General features: G+C 35.8%; 1 protein-coding gene and 1 long non-coding RNA gene across 4 annotated transcripts in view; both read right to left on the reverse strand.

Moving 5' to 3' along the window:
- Window positions 1–1,943: 1,943 nt before the first annotated feature.
- Window positions 1,944–3,796, reverse strand: LOC127533409 (uncharacterized). Its single transcript, XR_007941154.1, has 3 exons — window positions 3,590–3,796; window positions 2,753–2,861; window positions 1,944–2,593 (listed from the first exon to the last, which is right to left on the reverse strand). It is a non-coding gene; the product is annotated as an uncharacterized LOC127533409 (long non-coding RNA).
- Window positions 3,797–6,793: 2,997 nt separating this feature from the next.
- The window catches only part of LOC110958511 (inositol 1,4,5-trisphosphate receptor-interacting protein), a 74,080-nt gene continuing 71,848 nt past the window's right edge, over window positions 6,794–9,025 (reverse strand). For 2 of the 3 annotated variants that reach the window (XR_007941180.1, XR_007941181.1), the window contains one exon: window positions 6,794–7,516. The gene's annotated coding sequence lies outside the window, so the exon portion shown is untranslated. Of the gene's footprint in view, window positions 7,517–7,797 lie in introns of all 3 variants that reach the window. The other variant, XR_007941179.1, reaches the window with a different exon arrangement.

Here is a 9,025-nt window from a genome sequence, read left to right on the forward strand (position 1 = left end):
GTTGGCTCCTCCATCACTTCCAACTTCCAGCAGCTCTCCACGGCCTACCTGCCGCACGTCTCCGCAGCGTCGGACTTCTCCCAGTCCCGAAAGCGCGAAGAGACGGCAGAATGCGCAGAGAATGAAACATATTCACTTCAGCCGCTCCGACAACAAAAAGACCGTTGTTCCACCTGTATTCAGCGTCCACTCCTGCCAGGACAAACGGGAAGCCCTCGCGTTTCCGGTATCCTCACCTGTGTCGTCGGGCCTTTTCCAAACCGCCCCCTACACACTCCCCCTCCACTACCGAGTGTCACTCCAAAAGAAGTCACACTCGCAGTTGTGGAGGGCACTTTAATTGAAGGGGGAGGGTATAAATACGATCGTTAGGAACGGGACGCCATAGATATGAAGAGTAGATGCGCCAGCCCGCTGTAGCAGCCGGCTAATCGACGTGCCTCCGTGGCGGCCATCTTGGAGGGGGCAAAGTTCCCATTTAAAGCAATGCATGCACATTGAAAATATATAATAATTTGCTCATTTCTCAACCGATTTTCATGTGGGTTACTTTATTGTCAACGTCAAAACATGTACAATTAATAGAAAATATGTGATCTAATTTATTTTTTAAAGAAACACTGAAAAAGGCTTCCTACATATGTAACCTGCAATTTTAGTTATCATATTCTTTAGGTCCAGAGGCCAGGGACTCTTCAGTTCAGCCATTACATATATAAATGTAAATGCCTGGATACATAGAAAATGTTTTGAGATCAAGAGATGTAATTGTAAATGTAATCTATTTATTTCTTATTAAGGTTAATTTATTATTATTTATATATATATATATATATATATATATATATATATATTTATGGCATGCCGTTTAGGAAATTATATATATAATGAAACTTGATATATATATAATGAAACTCGATATATATATAATGAAACTTGATATATATATAATGAAACTCGATATATATATAATGAAACTTGATATATATATAATGAAACTCGATATATATATAATGAAACTTGATATATATATAATGAAACTCGATATATATATAATGAAACTCGATATATATATAATGAAACTCGATATATATATAATGAAACTTGATATATATATAATGAAAATTGATATATATATAATGAAAGTTGATATATATATATAATGAAAGTTGATATATATATAATGAAAGTTGATATATATATAATGAAAGTTGATATATATATATATAATGAAAGTTGATATATATATAATGAAAGTCGATATATATATAATGAAACTTGATATATATATAATGAAAATTGATATATATATAATGAAAGTTGATATATATATATAATGAAAGTTGATATATATATAATGAAACTTGATATATATATAATGAAAGTCGGAATATAGAATGTTCAGATTTTCATTCCATCTATTCAAAGTTTCATTCCATATATTCAGACTTTTTCCTACTGAGCCCTGGAAGGACATGGCAAACAAAAACAGGAACCTTATTGGACATTTGCTCTTCAGATGAGCTCTTCTGTGATTATCTATCTGTCTTCATGGTTGTCACAGGGAATGGCGACTACGTTTGAGAAAACAGGTAATTTTTAGAGATGTTTTGATTCTGAACACTGAACGTGTTAGCATTAGCTTAGCTACTTAGCTTCGACTACATTTGCATCCCTACATAGCTTAAAGGTTAAACACATGCACCATATGTTGATGATAATGATAATATCTATGTTTATCTTTATAGCTGGTCTTAAGGCTAATTACGAGGCAGAGGTCAGCTGCTGCCTGGACACATCCATGATCACGCCACTGGTGGGACACAATTGTACTGGATTTCAGCTGAAGGCTGCTGTTCTGTCCAAACTGAGACATTTTTATTGTGACATACCCTCCACTGTTGTTAGCTTTTGATTCAATAATTTTTTTTGAGATGAGGAAATCACTATTGCATGTTTCTAGTTAAATACCCTACTTTTATGATATATCACTACAGCATGCACTTTTTATATTTTCCATCAATTTCACCCAAAAGTTGAATAACTATTTGTGAGCAGTGTATGTAGACACATAATAGAAGCACATTTCAATAATATGTCTGCTGCAGTAGTGCAGTTTATCTACCTAGATTGGTGTAACAGTAAAAAAACAACAACGTATGCTACTGATGTTTCTGACTAAAATCTGCTTGAAAAGCACAACTGCTTATCTGTCAAAATGTGTGTAACAAAAGTGTGCACTGAACACTGAATAAAGTCTCTGTAGATTATAGACAAAATTTGCATCTCTCATCACAAATTTCTGTTCATTCATCCAAAGTGCATGAGTAAAATACAAAACAGGTGAAGTACTAAAAAAGATTTATTTTCTAGAAAAGCCAATAGTCAACAACGCAGTTTAATTCTGGGACAGTTGCTCCAGCACCGACACCATGCGTCCCATCAGTGCAACCAAGGTTTTCATTCATCTTCTGGATGTTCTGGAGAATGGCAGAGGTCACGTCTTGGTGTCTTCCGATCTGTTCCAAGAACCGTTCCTCTGACCTCTCCAGATACTGCAGAGGATCCACAGCAGCTTCCTGGTTCCCTTTTCCTGCATAAAAGCACCAAAAAGTACTAGTTGTCAGTAATTATTTTCTATTTTCATAAACACAGTTAACTTAAAGTAAATGTTCTATTTTGTGATTTTAGGATGGGTCAAAAGATAACATACTGATCATGTTGATGTCTGCATAGTCTAAACAGATCTTACTTGATTTGGTCTGTAGAGAGGAGGACAGCGTGGAGGAGCTGCAGGACGGAACCAGTAAGCTGCAGACTAGTGCTCCTGGTAACTGGACCTCATCATCCAAGGCCGACAACTAAATAAAATGAACAAGACATGCTGTTGATAGCATCTGTAATACAAATGATTTTATCCATTAACTGATTTATTGCTTTGTCCATACAATGTTAGAAAGTGTTACAAATAATACCTGTAATAATTTCCAACAGTGATAAATGCCTTGTTTTATTTTACAACAAAAAACACCAAAAGCATCTGTGTATAAGAAATCAGTGCATTGGATTTCCACATCTGCAAAGCTAGAAAATCACACATCAGAATTTCACCTTGAAATTATGAAAATAGCTGCAGATTACCAGTACTCTTTACTTCATTGTGTTAACTTGATCATTTCAATCAGTTTTTTAGACTTGTATTACTGATACGAAACATAATCAACACATAAATTAAAATGTGTTCGCAAAGAGTTCACTGGTTCTTCAAGGGAAATTTCAATGATAACCATATAGTTCAGTAATATGATTAATGGGTCATTGTGCAACAGCGTGGGAGGTTCTGAATACAGGTCTTGGACTGAAATATTGCTGCTGCTTTCCTCCGGTTTTATAAGGAGTTGTTTCATAGCTTGTTAGCTTACCAGCGGCTAACTGGCTGGCAAACAATAGTTGAACGCCAACCTCTAATCACTGATCCGGTGTCCGGACCGCGTTAGCTGGCGGAACGTTCATAATACTGATGTGGGACTGTTGTAGCTCGCGTATTCATAGTAGGATAACAGCAGGATGTTGGAGAAATAAAACTTACCATTATCAGGATCGCTGGTCTGCATGGCAGACTCTTAGCGCATCGCACTGCTTGAATGTCTGTGTGTTTCAGGCCGATTTTAAAATAAAACTCAATAAAATTCTCGTCCGGGTGAGTGTCCTTCGTTGTCGCTTCGCCATACGGACATGTCCCTTCCGGGGCTCGGTAGGAAAAAAAGATTTGATATATATATAATGAAAGTTGATATATATATAATAAAAGTCGATATATATATAATGAAACTTGATATATATATAATGAAACTTGATATATATATATAATGAAACTTGATATATATATAATGAAAGTTGATATATATATAATGAAACTTGATATATATATAATGAAAGTTGATATATATATATAATGAAACTTGATATATATATAATGAAAGTTGATATATATATAGTGAAAGTCGATATATATATATAATGAAAGTCGATATATATATATATAATGAAAGTCGAGATATATATATAATGAAAGTTGATATATATATAATGAAAGTCGATATATATATAATGAAAGTTGATATATATATAATGAAAGTTGATATATATATATATCAACTTTCATTATATATATATCAAGTTTCATTATATATATATCAAGTTTCATTATATATATATCAAGTTTCATTATATATATATCGACTTTCATTATATATATAATTTCCTAAACGGCATGCCATATATATATATATATATATATATGCTATTATATACATATAACAAGGAGCTAGACTAGAACAGGATAGAGTTTATTTACATTTACGATACACACAATTATTATTAATATTAACTATTTGTTTTTTATACCTCTCTTTAGGATGATATATACATATAACAATGAGAGACCAGAACAGGATAGTTTATTAACTTTTACAATAAACAACTTAAGTATTAATATTAATTAATTTCTATTTAATTATTTCTTTCTCTCTCTCTAGGCTGTTATATACATCTAAGAAGGAGATTAGAACAAGATAGAGGCAGACTGGAACACAATACAGTTTATTTACATTTACAATACACAGGTACTCACAAAATGTTTAAAACTCATCAGGTTTAAAATGTTTGCTGCAGAGCACCGACTCATCACTTGCAGCCAACCCTTCTCTCCTCAGAGCTGCTTCCCACTTCCTCTCAGCCGAAAGTCTTTGGGAAACCTACATGGAGTAAGAACAATAGACAAAAAAGTAAATAAGTCTGTACACAACAACATATCTAAAAATAAATCATGCTGATAAATTAAGGACAAAGAACAGCAGTAGCCAATATACAGGAGACCAAAGTTATTTAATTTGATCAGTATAACATTGTTTAGTAACATTTCAATTATGTGAGAGCAGTCCTAAAGAATTGCCTGTAATCCCAATCATAAAATGGGTTTGGAGGAATAACATAGATGCTAATCTGGATATATATGAGTTAAGCTTTATAACTACTATCGGTAGTATTGGTGGTATTAATAGTAATGTGACTACTAGTAGTAGTAGTAGTGGTAATACACTGACTACTGCTGCTGATACTGTCTCTGCTACTACAACTTGTAATACTATTACAAATGCTGACACTACTTCTACTACTCTAATGGCTATTTATACTACTACTGCTGCTTGAACTTTTGGTATTACTATTACTGCTGCGTATACTTTTAGTATTACTACTACTGCTTGTGTTTGGTTGTCCAGCTGTTAGCTTGCGTTAGTGTTTTGCTAGCGGCTAACTGGTTAGCTCTCATAGACTCTGGACAAGATTTAACAATGAAAAATAACCAAAAAAAATTCTTACCTATGGAAAGTTATTCCAAGTTTCCTTGTCTTCAACGTTTGATGTAGTGTGAAATTAAATGCAGCGCAATGAGCCGGCATTGTTCCTTTTTTTGTTTTCGCCCCATACACACCAATGGAAAAAAACTTAAATTTTGACCCGACAAGCCTTGTGTCTCCGTAGGCACGCCGCTCTGAGGGGCGTGTGTATCTACTCTTCATATCTATGTTATTTATACCCTACACCCTGATGACGTGAACTTCATTCAGCTGCGAGTGTGACTCCGTCACGGAGGGGTGTTGTGCGGTTTGGAAAAGGCCCTATGGGCCCGTCCACCTCCAGTGTCGTGACCCGTGACGTCACCACGTCGTTATCATAGACTGTGGGCCTTTTCCAAACCGTCCCCTACAAAATTCAGGTCAATGCCGCAATCTCTCTTTTGTTGAAGAGTTCTCAAAAGCTTCAGGGTTAACCCTAAATAAATCAAAGTGTGAAATTTTATGTCTTTATGACACTGAGGATTTATCTGTTTGCAATATATCTGTCAAAAAAAGTGTTAAATATCTTGGTATCCACATTTGTAAGAATTTAGATGAGTGTCAAAAACAAAACTTTGAACCTAAAATTAAGAAAACTCAACAAATCTTAAATATGTGGCTACAGAGAGACATATCACTTTTTGGACGGGTTTTGCTGAGTGAAGCGGAGGACATATCTAGACTGGTTTACCCAGCTCTTTCTCTTTATGTTAAAGACTCCTCATCCACAATGATTAACAAATTAATTACAAATTTTACTTGGAAAAATAAGCACCATCACCTGAGAAGGAATGTTCTCACTGCACCCAGAAGTGAAAGAGGAATGGAAATGCTAGATTTTTTTGATTTAAATTATACATTTAAATTTAAATGGTTACAAGAGTGTATAATGAAACCCAAGTCATTATGGTATTTTATTCCAAATTGCATTTTTCAACAACTAGGAGGGTTATTGTTCTTAATGAAGTGCAATTACAGTGTCCCAAAACCACCTGTTAAACTATCTAATTTTTTATAAACAAGCTCTAAATTCGTGGAAATTATGCTACAGTCACAACTTCTCACCACACAAATGTATAATTTGGAATAATTGTTGTATTCTTTAAAAAAAATCGATGATTAATCATACAATCTTGGATCCAAAGAAAGATTATATATGTTAAAGACCTGGTGGATAATAACGGTGAAATAATCAAATATGAGGCTTTTATATCAAAACATCAATTTCCCATTACCTACAGAGAATATAAATCTATAGTTCAGTGTATCCTAATAGGTCTTCGTCAATTAATGAAAGGCCATCACCTGATGTCAAACCTAAAAGTAAGTAACAAATTGTTTGTGAATGGAATCGATTTACTAGATAGAAAATGTAATAATAAAATAACAATTGATCAGAAAACAGTTCGTGTTTATTTCAGTAAGTGTTTTATATTTACAGGGACTGTCACAAAAACTAAAGAATTTATTCAAGCAAGAGTGAAACATGAAAAGCTCTTCAATAAAAAAGAAATGCTGCCAAAGAAGTTTCTTTTATCTTTTCTTTGTTTTAGTTTCTTTTTTTCTTTGCCTCTCTGCCGCTCCCGCAAGATGCCGCTGCGAATCCATGTCCACATGGCAACATCCACTTCCGCTTTCTGCCTGAGAGAGGGAAGTTTGTCCCAAAGCTGTATTTATGCCCTACACCCTGATGAAGTGAACTTCATTCAGCTGCGAGTGTGACTCCGTGACGGAGTGCACGTCACGGAGTGCGAGCGTGTCGAGGGCGGTTTGGAAAAGGCCCTTGGATCAGATTTAGCTATTATGTGTCCCTCTGGTAATTTGTGATTATCTCCTGAGTCTCGGTTAGTGACATGATCTGACGAATTCTTTTCCTCTAGAAGGTTTTTCATGTCATCTTGAGGCCCTTTATTGCCATAATGTGTCATTTCCTCACTGATAGGTGCCGTCCCCTGGTCCAGTTTCTCTTCCTCTCTCAGCAGCCTCTTTTCAGAATTTTGTATTCCCTCTGTGATGCTGGTCTCCCAGTCCTCAACTCCAGGGTTGTCCTTTGGCCACATGAGGAGACCCAGAGCCACCACAAACACGAGCACAGTTTCCTGCATTATCACTGCTGTCTGTGAAGGGATAAAACGGCAGTGAATTTCAAAAATGCATTTGCGAACAATAAAATGTGTCAAAACAACAGAGAAAAGAAATCCTAGTGTTTTCATGTAAAAAACATTTTATCAGAAGTGTTCCAGCTTGCAGATTTCACAATAATGCACAGCTACAGAGAACAAACCAACTTCCTGGACCGCCAAGATGCATTTTCTCTATTTATTTCGTTCGTACATAAAATATGAAGCAGCATTACTTATTGCACATAACGTTTAAGTAGAAGAAGATGAATACGCACCAAAACAGGAGAGTGATAAAATCAATAATGCAATATTCCGGTAATATGTGGCAGTTATAAAGCAGGAAGCTGAAGAGCAACCTTGAACAGCCGATCACTCTGTACTCTTCCTATTTTAGATGTACGTTGTCGTGTGTGACTTATTTCCTGCACACCCTGCCCATGTGCTCCGCTGCAACATTTTACTGAGCAATACACAGGAAAAAAAAAAAAAGAGAGAGCAGACTTCCTGTCATTTTAACTTGACCTGATTTTCAAAGTCATTGTGAGGCACTTCAAATATTTTTTGATTCTGTTTCTGGAGCATATGTCAGAAACTACCTGAAGGATTTCAAGCTTATTGCACCTGTGCATAATGTAGATCTGCCTTTTTTGGTGCATGACCTTGACCTGATTGTTTTCATTGTAGTGAAGATGGATCATTTTGTAGGTGTATCGTCCTGTATATATTATTATTTCTTGCACTCAGAGGCACTATATATAAGGCGGGGGATGTTTTAAGCGGAGCGTGTTTATTAATGACAGCGTTGCTTGGAGTGTTCTTTTGTCTTTATGGAGTAGTGATTCACCAATGACTGGATCTTCCAGATACTGCAGTCACTTGAAACACATTGACTGCCTTAAGATGATCTCCATTTCACTTCTTGTGTACTGTGTTTTGTAGAAATCAGTTTTTACTTCGACATAAATCTTTTTTTTAGTAAATTCTTGTCCAACAGCCATATCAAAATGACTGAGATTTAACTTCCAAGGGGAGTAAATACATTTTTATAGACACCGTACAATAATTAATATTACTAGATGAGAAATGAGGTCAAAACTTATTTGTCTAGCTCTACTGAAAAGCTAATTACTCCATTTGACTTCCCATTTCTTCCCCTTCATCACTCCAGATCCTCCTCTGGGCTGCCACCCTTCCACCAGCAGCTCAATCTGCCCCCTCCCCATCTGGCTTCTTCTCTCGCTCTTTGCAGAGGCAAGTACACACGACAAATTAGGTTTTAGAGGCCACGCTGCCAGAGTTACTGCACCGCTAATTGTATGTCTCCAGATATTCTGCTCCACTTCCTTAATCCTTTAAAGCTGTGTCAGGGTTTTTCTCCCTTGCGAACAACTTTCACCGTGGCTGCTGGTGCACATCAGCGCTTCTGCAGGTGTTCACCTAAGTGGGAACGGTTTGACTGAATTGTTCCCACTTAGTTTTATTAAGTTCAGGCTCCCTGTGGAC

Source organism: Acanthochromis polyacanthus, chromosome 3 (genome assembly GCF_021347895.1).
Source record: "Acanthochromis polyacanthus isolate Apoly-LR-REF ecotype Palm Island chromosome 3, KAUST_Apoly_ChrSc, whole genome shotgun sequence".
Lineage (NCBI taxonomy): Eukaryota > Metazoa > Chordata > Actinopteri > Pomacentridae > Acanthochromis > Acanthochromis polyacanthus.